The sequence below is a fragment of the Heptranchias perlo genome, unplaced genomic scaffold, assembly GCF_035084215.1.
Source record: "Heptranchias perlo isolate sHepPer1 unplaced genomic scaffold, sHepPer1.hap1 HAP1_SCAFFOLD_52, whole genome shotgun sequence".
Taxonomy (NCBI): Eukaryota; Metazoa; Chordata; class Chondrichthyes; order Hexanchiformes; family Hexanchidae; genus Heptranchias; species Heptranchias perlo.
In genome coordinates, this window is record NW_027139537.1 from 1190914 (window position 1) to 1203842 (window position 12929).

The 12929-nt window shown below is 47.5% G+C and overlaps 1 pseudogene; it reads right to left on the reverse strand.

Moving 5' to 3' along the window:
• Positions 1 to 12929, reverse strand: part of LOC137314528 (zinc finger protein 585A-like) — a 915457-nt pseudogene that overhangs the window by 695814 nt on the left and 206714 nt on the right.

Below are 12929 nucleotides of genomic sequence, written 5' to 3' on the forward strand. Positions count from 1 at the left end.
CCCTGACCCTGACCGACTCCCAGTTCCATATCCCTTAAATTTAAAATTCTCATTCCTGGGATTAGATCTCTCCATGGCCCACCCCGCCTTACCGACAGACAACCCATCCAGTTACCTCCTCATTCTCCAGACACTGGCCTCTTTTGCTGGGACTACCCTCAATTGGTTCCACTCACCTATCTGATCATAGTCAGGAGAAGCTTCTCTTCCCAATCCTTGGCTCCCTCCTCTTCGTCATCTACATGCTGCCCTTTGGTGACACAGTCCACAGACATGGAGCAGCTTTCAGATGGACGCTGACAAAACCACCGCCTCCCTTGACCCTTCCAATGTCTTTGTGTTGTCAGACCCACACCCTGATTGAGATGAGACACAATTTCCTCCAGTTAAAAATTGGGAAGTCATGATCTTTGGCCCCAAAATCTTCACATCCTTGCCACAGATTCCATCCCCACCGCTGGCTTTTTGATTGGTGAGTTGCTCACCAATCACCAAAGCCCTTACTGACCTGCGTTGGATTCTAGTCTCCAAAGCCTGTCGCTTATTTTTATTCTTTCTTCCATTCAAATCCATCAGAGCCTCACCACTCCCTGTCTCTGTCACCTCCTCCATTCCGATACCCCCTCCCAAACACTCTGCTCCTCCATCTCTGGCCGCTTGTGCATCCGCAGTCCATTTGCCCTACTTTTGACAGCAGTGCCTTAAGCCATCTCAACGTTCCAGAAAGCCCAACCTAAGTCGCTCCATCTCTCTCTCCCCCTTTCAGGTGTCAGACGTGGATCAGTGGTAGCAGTCTCGCCTCTGAGTTAGAAGGTTGTGAATTCAAATCCAACTCCTGAGACATGAACACATAATACGGGCAGACACAACAGTGCCATTCTGAGGCAGCGCTGCACTGTCAGGGGGGCAATACTGAGGTAGTGCTGCACTGTCGGAGGGTCAGTACTGAGGGAGTGTTGCACTGTCGCAGGGACAATACTAAGGGAGGGATGCATTGTCGGAGGGGCAGTATGGACGCACTGCTGCACTGTCAGAGGGTCAGTACTGCAGGAATGCAACACTGTCAGAGGGTCAGTAGTGAGGGAGCACTGTACGGTCGGAGGATCAGTACGGAGGGAGCGCTGTACTGTCGAATGGACAGTATCGAGGTAGTTCTGCACTGTGGCAAGGTCAGTAGTGAAGGAGCGCTGTACTGTCGAAGGGGTAGTATTGAGGAAGTGCTGCACTGTCGGAGGGTCAGTAGTGAAGGAGCGCTGTACTGTCGAAGGGGCAGTATTGAGGAAGTGCTGCACTGTCGGAGGGTCAGTAGTGAAGGAGCGCTGTACTGTCGAAGGGGCAGTATTGAGGAAGTGCTGCACTGTCGGAGGGTCAGTAGTGAAGGAGCGCTGTACTGTCGAAGGGATAGTATTGAGGAAGTGCTGCACTGTCGGAGGGTCAGTAGTGAAGGAGCGCTGTACTGTCGAACGGGTCGTATTGAGGAAGTGCTGCACTGTCGGTGGGTCAGTAGTGAAGGAGCGCTGTACTGTCGAACGGGTCGTATTGAGGAAGTGCTGCACTGTTGTGGATGCCGCCTTGCAGACGAGACATTAAACTGAAGCCCCATCTGTCTTCCCAGGTAGATGAAAAAGATCCCACGGCACGATTCTAAAAGGTGCAGGCGAGTTCTACCCGGTGTCCTGGTCAATATTTATCCCTCAACCAACATCACTAAAACCGATTTTCTGGTCATTCATCTCATTGCAGTATTTGGGATCTTGCTGTGTACAAATTGGCTGCAGCATTTCCAACATTACCACAATGACTACACTTCAAAATCAGAGAATCATACATTTGTTACAGCACAGGAGGAGGCTATTCGGCCTATCGATCCCGTGCCGGCTCTTTGTAAGAGCAATCCGTTAGAACCAATCTCCCGCTCTACCCTGTAGCCCTGCAACGTTTTTCACTTGAAGCATTTATCCAATTCCTTTTTGAAGGCCATGATTGAATCTGCTTCCACCACCCTTTCAGGCAGCGCATTCCAGATCATAACAATTCGCTGCATTAAAATGATTTTTCCTCATGTCGCCTTTTGTTATTTTGCTAATCACCTGAAATGATTTTGAACGCTTCTATCAAATCACCTCTTAACCTTCTCTGCTCGAAGGAGAACAATCTCAGCTTCTTCAGACTCTCCACGTAACTGAAGTCCCTCATCCCTGGGAACATTCCAGTAAATCTTGTCGGCACCCTCTCTATCTTCTTCACTTCCTTCCTAAAGTGTGATGCCCAGAATTGGACACAATACTCAAGCTGTGGTCGAACCAGCGTTTTATAAAGGTTCCACATAACTTCCTTGCTTTTGTACTCCATGTCTGCATTTATAAAGCCCGAGACGCCACATGTTTTTTTAACCGATTTCTCAAACTATCCTGCCACCTTCAAAGATTTGTGCACATATACCCCCAGGTCTCTGTGTTCCTGCATCCCCTTTAGAATTGTACCATTTAGTTTATATTGCTTCTCCTCTTCCTGCCAAAATGTATCACTTCGCACATCTCTGCGTTAATTTCATCTGTCATGTGTCCGCTCATTCTACCAGCCTACCTATCTCCTCTTGAAATCTATCACTATCCTCCTCACTGTTCACTACACTTCCAATTTTTGAGCCATCTGCAAATTTTGAAATTGTGCCCTGTGCACCCAATTCCAAGTCGTTAACATATATCAAGAAAAGCAGTGGTCCCAGCACCGGCCCCTGGGGAACACTTCCTCCAGTCAGAAACACAATCGTTCACGACGACTCTCTGTTTACTGTCACTTAGCCAATTTCGTATCCATGCTCCCACTGCCCCTTTTATTCCATGGGCTTCAATTCTGCTGACAAGCCTATTATGCGGTAATTCATCAAACAACTTTTAAAAGTCCATATACACATCAAATGCAATCCCCTCATCAACCTTCTGTTACCTCATCAAAAAACTCAGTCAAGTTAGTTAAACACGATTTGCTTTAAACAAATTCGTGCTGGCTTTCCTTTATTAATCCACACTTGTCCAAGTGACAATTAATTTTGTCCCATATTATCGTTTCTAAAAGCTTCCCCACCACCGAGGTTAAACGACTGGCCAATAGTTGCCGGGTTTATCCTTACACCCTTTTTTGAACAAGGGTGTAACATTTGCAATTCTCCGGTCCTCGGGCACCACCCCCATATTTAAGGATGATTGGAAGATTATGGCCAGAACCTCTGCAATTTCCACCCTTACTTCCCTCAGCAATCTTGGATGCATCCCAGCCGGACCGTGTGACTTATTTATTTAAGTACAGCCAGCCTTTCTAGTAGTTCCTCTATCAATTTTTAGTCTGTCCCATATCTCAACGACCTCCTTTTTTTCTGTGAGTTTTCTTCTTCCTTGGTAACGACAGATGCAAAGTACTCATTTAATACCTCAGCTAGGACGCGGGGACTTGGCCTAACATTCAGAGCCAGGACGTGCAGGAGTGAAGTTAGCAAATGCTTCGACGCACAAAGTGTGGGAAAAGTTTGGAACGGTCTTCTGTAAAACGGCAGTTGATGTTAGCTCAATCAAGAATTCTAAATCAGAGATTGATAGATTTCTGTGAACCAATGGTATTACGGGATATGGGGTTAAGGCGGGTATATGAAGTTAGGTCACAGGCCCACACTGATCTGATCGAATGATGGAATAGGCTCGAGGGGCAAAATGCCACCGCCACTTGCTGCCTCCTGATATGTGCCAGCTTCTCCTGCAAGAAAGCGGGATGTGTGTCTGGTGATGTTCCTATGATGGTGAATAGCTGCCAGTGTGTGTGGCCTGTGAGTTGTGGCTGAGCGGCTTGCAATGTTGGTAATGTGTTAGGGCGAGAGGGTTGAGTACTGATGGAAAGAGTGTGTTGGTATATGGGTGAAGGGGTGTGTCGTGCGTGGAGCAATGGGTGCGGCTAGTGGTGTAGTTGGTAGGAGGCCCAACTTGAAAGTTGACCTCGCTCATCTTGACCACTCATGTCAAAGCATTGAACTTCTTCCTGTACTGCATCCGTGTTCATGATACTGTGCACCTGGCATTGTCCTCATCCCCTACTGCCTCCCACTACCTTTTGGGTGTATGTCTGGAGGACCTCTTGCCTACCGTGGATATAGGATGTCCCTCCTTCAGTCCACCTCTTGCACCAAGAGATTCAGCAGAGAAACTTGGTGCACGTGTTCTCAGACCGGCAGATTGGTGAGTTCTGGCATGCAGATTGGAGGATGTGGGATTGAGTGGTGTGCAACCTTTATTCGATATTTTAAATTAACTCATCAGTATGTCAAAATAGGGATGGGACCTGCATCCGTGGTATATGTGTGCGATGTCTCATCTCCGTTCAGACTCCTTGCAGACAGCAGGCTGTTATATTCAGCAAATAACAGGTACCAGCTACCTTTAATAGATTTCTAACAGACAGCCTGCCTTTAAGAGATTGGAGCTTCCCCCTGCTGGTGGAAAGTGCGAATTTCATGCAATCCTCGTTCAACGCTGATTTCCAACGCAGATTGCAGGTGAGTCCTCAGGCCTGACGAAAATCTCGTCCTGCCTGCGCAGGGACCATTGGGCACGGGGTAATAGCGGATCGTGCTCCTCCCGCCCAAAAATAGGCCCTATCTAAATTTCCTCCTCAGTGTCCAGGTAACATTCTCGTAAATCTGCGCTGCACTCCCAAGACCAATATGTCCTTCCGAAGGTGTGGTACCCACAACTGAACACTGTACTCTCAGTGTGTTCTAACCAGGGCTTTGTATAGTTGTAGCATAACTTCTACCCCATTTTATTCTGGTCTTCCAGATATAAAGGCCAGCATTCATGAGACTTTTATGCTTATTTTCTGTACCTGCCCATGACATTTTAATGATCTATACACATGGAACTCGAAGTCTCTTGTGATTTTGTGATTTCTGTTCCCACTGCTGTTTCTCTGCACCAGTTACAAAGTACAGTCCTGATCCCATTGCTGCTGAGACCCTGTGCTTCTGCCATCTCAAGCCTTCATTTCTCCAACACTTTCATCGCCTCACATATTTAAATTAGCCGAGCCAGGAAATACCACCTGGAATCACACAGCCTTTCCCTGAGATCTCACGGTGTCACCCGTCCAGTAAAAGGGGCCTCACCCTGTGATCTTACGGTGTGATCCGTCCAGTTAAAGGCACTTCACCCTGTGATCTCACGGTGAGACCCGTCCAGTTAACGCGGCCTCACCCTGAGGTCTCACGGTTTGACCCGTCCAGTTAAAGCAGTCTCACCGTGTGATCTCACGGTGTGACCCGTCCAGTTAAAGGGGTCTCACCCTGAGATCTCACGGTTTGACCCGTCCAGTTAAAGGTGTCTCACCCTGAGATCTTATGGTGTGACCCGTCCAGTTAAAATGGTCTCACCCTGAGATCTCACGGTTTGACCCATCCAGTTCAAGTTATCTCACCGTGAGCTCTCACGGTGTGACCTGTCCAGTTAAAGCGGCCTCACCCTGAGATCTCACGTTGTGACCCATCCAGTTAAAGAGCCTCAGCCTCTGATCTCACGGTTTGACCCGTCCAGTTCAAGGGGCAAGAGAGAGACAGAGGAAATTGTCCCAGCTCCATTAAAGCGTGCAGGATCTGCTCCAGCTGCAGTCGATGGGGATCGATGTCGGGGAGGAACTCAGGGAGTTGCAGGGCCAGAAAGTCTCACTCTTCGCCTCCGAGGCCTCGAAGATCAGCTTTCGGTCCAGAGTCCGCTCCGTGGGGCAGGGCGAGAAGTGTTTGCGCTTCTTCTTCCAGAAGCTGCACAGAGAGACCTCTGTGATCAGCAGCCTGAAGGAGGAAGAGGGCTCGGTGACGTCTTCACAGACCGACATACTGAGGATCAGTAAATCCTTTTAGCTGGACTGTATGACGCAAAGCTCAGAGACAGCACGGCGTCCCAACCCTTCCTGTCCTCTATTACGGAGGCCTAAGAGGACAGCGATTGACAGAGCCTGGATCGCCCACTGACCTTGGTAAAGCTGACAAAGGCCGTCCGGTCCTTCGACAATAGTAGAAATCCGGGGAATGATGTTTTACCGGTTGAGTTGTACTCGGCTCTGTGGGACTGGATAGGCCCAGGCCTCCTGGATGTGTAGGGGAGTTTGCTTCTGGCAGGCAGCATTTCAGAGTCCATGACGAAAGGCATCATCACCCTCATCTACAAGCAGAAGGGGGAGAGGGAAGAAATAAGAAATTGGCGACCCATTTCCTTGCTAAATGCCGAATGCAAGATTCTGTCCAAGGTCATCGCCAACAGGCTCAAGTCTGCTCTGGAGCGGGTGATCCACCCGGATCAGACCTGCACTGTACCCGGCAGGAAGAGTTCAGATAGCCTTGAGCTGCCCAGGTATACGATCGCCTACGTGCAAGAAAGGCGGTGAACATCTGCCTCATCAGCCTGTACACGGAGAAGGCCTTTGACAGGATATTCCACACGTACATGATGGACGTGGTCTTCAAAACAGGGCTTGGGGAGGGAATCCGCGATTGGATCCGACTGCTTCTTCGCGGACATCCATAGAGCATTCTCAATCAATGGGCGGGAGTCAGAGAGTTTTCCAATCAGCTCTTGGGTCAGGCCGGGCTGTCGACTCTCCGTGGTCTTGTTCATTTACCCCGTCCATCAGGAAGTACACAGGTGTCAGGGGTTGACGATCCCATGCAGTGCAGATTCTCGGGATTGGGCCACCCTGTACATGGATGACGTCACCGTATTTTGCTCCAATCAGCAGTCGGTCCACAGACTGATGTGCATCTGCGAACGTTTCGAGCTGGCCTCGAGGGGGCCACAGTGAACCGCAGTAAGAGTGAGGACATATTCTATGGCAGGTGGGAGACCCGATCCTTTGTCCCTTTAACCGTCAGGTCCGGCTACCTGATGATGTTGGGGATCGGGTTCGGGGGGCCCCAAGCCTCCACCAAGAAATGGGAGGAGCGGGTCGCCATAGCCAAACAGAAGCTTGGTATGTTGGGGGGACGCTCTCTCTCCATAACCAACAGGCACCTGATGAAGAAGTGTGAAGTACTCGCGGTGTTGCTCTACGTGGCCCAGGTCTGGCCCATTCCCCATAGTTCCTTCGCAACAGTCACCCGAGCTATCTTCCACTTCGTCTGGAGGTCCAAGGTAGAACGTGTCCACAGGGACACCATGTACAAGTCCCCAGGCAAAGGGGGCAGAAGCGTCCCCAATGCTGCCCTGATCCTGATGGTCACCTTTGCATTTGGCGGCCTCAGGATGTGTGTAGAGACCCGGTACAAAAATACCAAATGTCTCTACGTGCTGAGTTTCTACCTGTCCAATACACTGAGAAAACTGGGTCTGGTCATGGTAGCCGAACAGACGCAGGACGTCCCGTCCAGCTGGACCGTCCCCCACCACTGTCCCAGGTGGAGAGGTTCCTGAGGAAGAAACACTTCGACCACAAGGCCGTCAGACAGTGGAACGTTCTGGGGGTCCTGCAGGAAAAGGAGAGGGTGGATCCGATCGGTCAGTTCCCATTTGGCAGAACGTCTCGTCGCCAGAACTGACACCAGGATGTGGGCTGGATGGTGGTGAGAAGGGCCCTTCCCCTGCAGTCCTTCCAACATGTACGGTACCTCAGCACCACCTCAAGCTGCCTTCAAGGCTGCAACGGGACTGAGACCGTCGTCCGTCTCCTGGTGGACTGGACCTTTATGCAGAAAATTTGGAGAGAGATGCGTTGGTGTGTGTCCCGGCTGATCCCCAACACCTCAGTAACACAGGACGCTGTGCTCTAATGGACTGTTCTCTGGCAGGCACACCGAGACAGATGTCAGCTGCTGCTGGAAGACCATCAACTCGGTGAAGGAGGCCCTTTGGTCCGCCCGAAACCTGCTGGTCTTCCAGCTGAAGAAGCTGTCCACGACCGAGTGTTGCCGACTGACACACTCCAAGGTCCAGGAGAACATGCTGCGGGACGCACTGAGGCGCGTTGTGGCCTACGAAAGGGCCCTATGGGGAAAGAGCACCGTGTAAAGCCATCACACCTTTATTTATACAGAATGTATTCTAAGACATGTACTGTGTATTGTATTGAAATAATGGGATCATCGTGTGTGCGATATGTTTTGTATTGTTTTGAATTGAAATTGCGAACTTCAACGCTGAACTGTATGTATCATTAAATTTATGAAATAAAGTATATTTCGAATATTTTTTTTAAAATTGCTGCTCAACGGCACTCCTTTGAGCAGCGAGAGACCTGTCCAAAAGACTGACAGAAGTCTTTTTTGCCTGAAAGTGAGTGCGGTTTGACGTGTTGTTGCTCAAAGGCACTCCCTGCTGGTGAGCAGAGGCAAATGCTAGAGCAAAACAGCTTTCAGGTTTGAGAAAGGAAAAGCGCCAACATTTTAAGCAGTAAGCAGTCTGTAAAGTTAAGAGAGCGGCCTTGAGCTCAATACCGCTTACTCCGAAAGCACGTTCACTATTTTGAGCCAGAATTAAACCAACGATTAAAGAGTGATTTTGCTTTCAAGTTTTAATCTCCACAAGTTTTCCACACTACCAGCTGAGCTATCGATGGGAAGCAGCAAAGGTCCCTCTCTTTGGTGATTGTTCACCGTGTGCCTTTTGACACTCCCGGACTCGTGGAGTCGTGTGGGCATGACCGAGACTGACTCGGTACCTGCTCATACCGCAGCGCTGTGAGCGTGTGAGCTCCGACTTACTCGACACACCTTTGGCCAGTCGAGCAATGGGGAACGTGTCTGACCAAAATTCAGAAGATTGTTGGTTCGATTTCCAACTGGATGGAGAGGTTTTGCAAACTGCCGATTCGTTTATGATTTTACACCTTGCAAACTGTCCTACTTGGTAGTGCTGCCTGGATATTTATGCATCAAGTGCCTTCTTAGCGCAGCAGGCAGCGCGTCAGTCTCATAATCTGAAAGTCCTGAGTTCAATGCTTTTTTTTTCCATCTTTGCTCAAGACCAAAATCAAGAATTTTTGCTTCCTGCAGCACACCAAAAGATTTGCTGCCACTTGACCCCTCTGTACCGTAGCATGCAGTGAAGCTTAAGAAGGACATGGACCATGGGCTCGCTGAAAACTGACACCACTTTTGTTTCTGGACAATTGACCCAAGTCAAAAGGTGAGTGGAGAATGCAAGAATCTATCCTGCTATCTCTCACATGCTCAGCGAGCACTCGACTAGAATCAGAGAAAGGTTACAGCATGGAAGGAGGCCATTCGGCCCATCGAGACCACACCAGCTCTCTGCAAGAGCAATCCAGATCGTCCCACTCCACCGTCCCATCGTTTTTCCTGATGTCATCTTTGGTGCTTTTGCCAATCACCTTATATCTATGTCCTCTGGTCCTTCACCCTTCTGCAAATGGGAACGATTTCTCTCTATATACTCTGTCTAATCCCTTCATGGTTTTGAAAATCTCTATCAAATCTCCAGCATCTCCAGTCTATCCACGTAACTAAAGTCCCTCATCCCTGGAATCATTCTAGTAAATCTCTTCTGCACCCTCTTTAACGCCTTCATATCTTTCCGAAAGTGCGGCGCCCAGAAGTGGACATAATACTCCAGTTGTGTCTGAACCAGTGTTTTCTAAAGGTTCATCATGACTTCCATACTTTAGTACTCTCTGCCTCTATTTATAAAGCCCAGGATCCCGTATGCTTTTTTAACCACTTTCTCAACCTGCCCTACCACTTTCAATGATATGTGCACATATACCCGCAGATCTCTCTGTTCCTGTATCACTGTTAGAATTAAGCCCTCTAGTTTATATTGCCTCTCCTCGTTCTTCCTACCGAAATGCATCAATTCGAATTTTTCATCGTTAAATTTCATTTGCCATGTGTCCGCCCATGCAACCAGTCTGTATATATTCTCCTGAAGTCTATCACTATTCTCCTCACTGTTCTTAACCCTTACAAGTTTGGTGTCATCTGCAAAATTGGAAATTGTGCCCTGTACACGCAAGTTCAAGTCATTAATATATGTCAAGGAAAGTAGTGGTCACAGCACCGACCCCTGGGGAACACCACTGTTCACCTCCCTCCAGTCCGAAAAAACAACCGTTCAGCACTACTCTGTTTCCTGTCCCTTAGCCGATTCTGTATCCATGTTGCTACTGCCCCCTTTATTCAATGCCCTTCACAGTGGTTGTTTCGCACTCGCCTCCAAGCAGCTCCACGATCAGCAGAGAAATCTCGCCTTGGGTTGGCCCCCTCCCTGACGATAATCAATACTTTGCTCCAATTGGTGGTATCGAGCATTAGCAAGTGAGCAACAGTCGAACGGGAAGCCACAGTAATCATGAATGATGCTGAGAAGATCCCAAGCTTGCGGAAGGTAGACGAGATCACACGAAAGGAACAGCGGCCCCGAGCTTGAGGGAGCAGCGAGAGCCCTGTCTGTCTGACTGACAGAAGACTTTTTTTGCCTGAAAGCGGTTTGCCGTGTTGTTGCTCAATGGCACTCCCTGCTGGTGGGCAGAGGCAAATGCTCGAGCAAAACAGCCGTGTTCGGGCAGACACAGAAAGCTTTAAGGTTTGAGAAAGGAAAATTGGTCTCCTGTGCCTCAGCGCCAACATGTTAAGCTGTCGGCTGCCTGTAAAATTAAGACAATGGCCTTGAGCTACTTACTCCAAAAGCACGTTTATCACTTCGAACCAGCAACCTTTGATCTGTTAATTGTACTAAATCCTCTGCTCTACAAGCTGAGCGATCGAAAGGAAGCAGCTTCTGTCTCTCTCTTTGGTGATTGTTCACCGTACACCTTTTGACACTTCCGGACTCGCGGAATCGCGTGGGCATGAACGAGACTGACTCGGTAACTGCTCATTCTCCAGCGCTGTGGGAGTGTGAGTTACTGCATGCTTTTTCAAAACTGGGCCAGTGGAGCAATGGATAACGTGTGGAGGTTTGATTCCAGTTTGATTCGAAAGTTTCTGCGAATATTTTTTTATTACAAAACATACATTACTGCATAAAATTTAAGAATACACAGAGTTAAAACTAAATTTCACAATTTCGAAGCAATACAGACCGTATCTCACGGTATGAACTGTCCAGTTCAAGGGGCCTCATGCTATGATCTCACGGTGTGAACCGTCCAGTTCAGGGGGCCTCATCCTGTGATCTCATGCTGTGAACCGTCCAGTTAAAGGGGCCTCACCTTGTGATCTCACGGTGTGATCCATCCAGTTAAAGGGGCCTCAAAGATTATCTTTCGTTCCAGAGTCCGCTCCGTGGAGCAGGACGAGAAGTGCTCGCGCTTCTTCTTCCAGAAGCTGCTCAGGGAGACTTCTGTGATCAGCAGCCTGAAGAAGGAAGAGGGCTCGGTGACGTCTTCACAGACCAACATACTGAGTCCACCCCACCTTGTAATTTGCTAATTTACCTCATGCTCATGCTTTAATATTGCATTTTTTTGATAAAGATTAGAAAGCTATTTGATAAACTTGAGTAATGAAGAAGGAGAGACAGAAAGCGATATAGAAACAACAACAGAGCAATAAACAGGTGGAGGGAGATAAAGGTAAACAGATAGATAGCTATATAGATAGATAGATGGACAGATAGAGATAGATAGATAGGTAAGTAGATATATAGATAGATGGCTAGAGAGATGTATAGATAGAGAGAGTTGGATAGAGAGATATATAGATAGATGGATGGATAGATAGATGGATAGAGAGATATATAGATAGATAGATGGATGGATGGATAGATGGATGGATAGATAGATGGATGGATAGATAGATGGAAAGAGAGATATATAGATAGATAGATATTTAAATAGATGGATGGATAGACAGAGAGATATATAGATAGATAGATGGATGAATAGATAGATGGATGGATAGATAGACTGATAGAGAGAGAGATAGGTAGATAGTTAAATAGATGGATGGATAGATAGATGGATAGAGAGATATATAGATAGATAGATGGATGAATAGAGAGATGGATGGATAGATAGATTGATAGAGATATATATGGATAGAAAGATAGATAGATAGGCAGATGGATAGAGAGATAGATGGATAGAGAGATATATAGATATAGAGATAGATGAATGGAGAGGTAGATGGATAGAAAGATAGATAGATAGAAAAAATACATTTAAAGCAGTGGAGAGACAATGATACATTCGAATCGGTCGAAGGAGATTGATATTGATTTTTAATAAGGTGAAAATAACAATGGATATAGTTGAAAGAGATAACGAAACATAAAATTAGTAGAAAGAGAGCACGATGGACAGATTTATAATTAGAGACAGAGTTAGAGATTGGCAGAAGCAGCGATGGAGAAATGGAATAAGTTGGAACATTGATGGTGGCGGGGGGGGTGCGGGAATAGTCCGTCTTTTTGTGATAGTTTAATTGAAATGATTTGAGTCAATTGAAGATCAATTAGCAATGGACAGCTACAAATTTCCCGGTACAAACTCAAATACCCCTCGCCCCAATGAAGCTATGCTGGTAAAGAAACAACTCGATTCAAACCCAAACTGAACTGCAACAAATCAGCAAAGGTTACTTGAAAGGCATCTGGTGATGAGCTTCAGACGAAATGTACTGGGGATGTTGCACTGAATTAGGCCGACAATGGAAGGCCCTGCGGTGATATTACGCACCACGTGTTTCTCTGCTCTAATGTTGAGAAAAGACTCGAAATTAATTGCATACAATTGCAGTTCCTCAACGGGACTTTCTCCTGCAGCTCAATGTCCTCTTAACAGATCCACCGCCCATCAAGGTCAACCTGCTTCTCCTGTTCGGACTTTGACATTTCAGTTAATGGTTAGTTTTGGGGTACTGTATTAGTTTGAGGTGCTGGATTGTTTGAGGAACACTATTAGTTTGAGGTGATGTATTTGTTTGAGGAACACTATTAGTT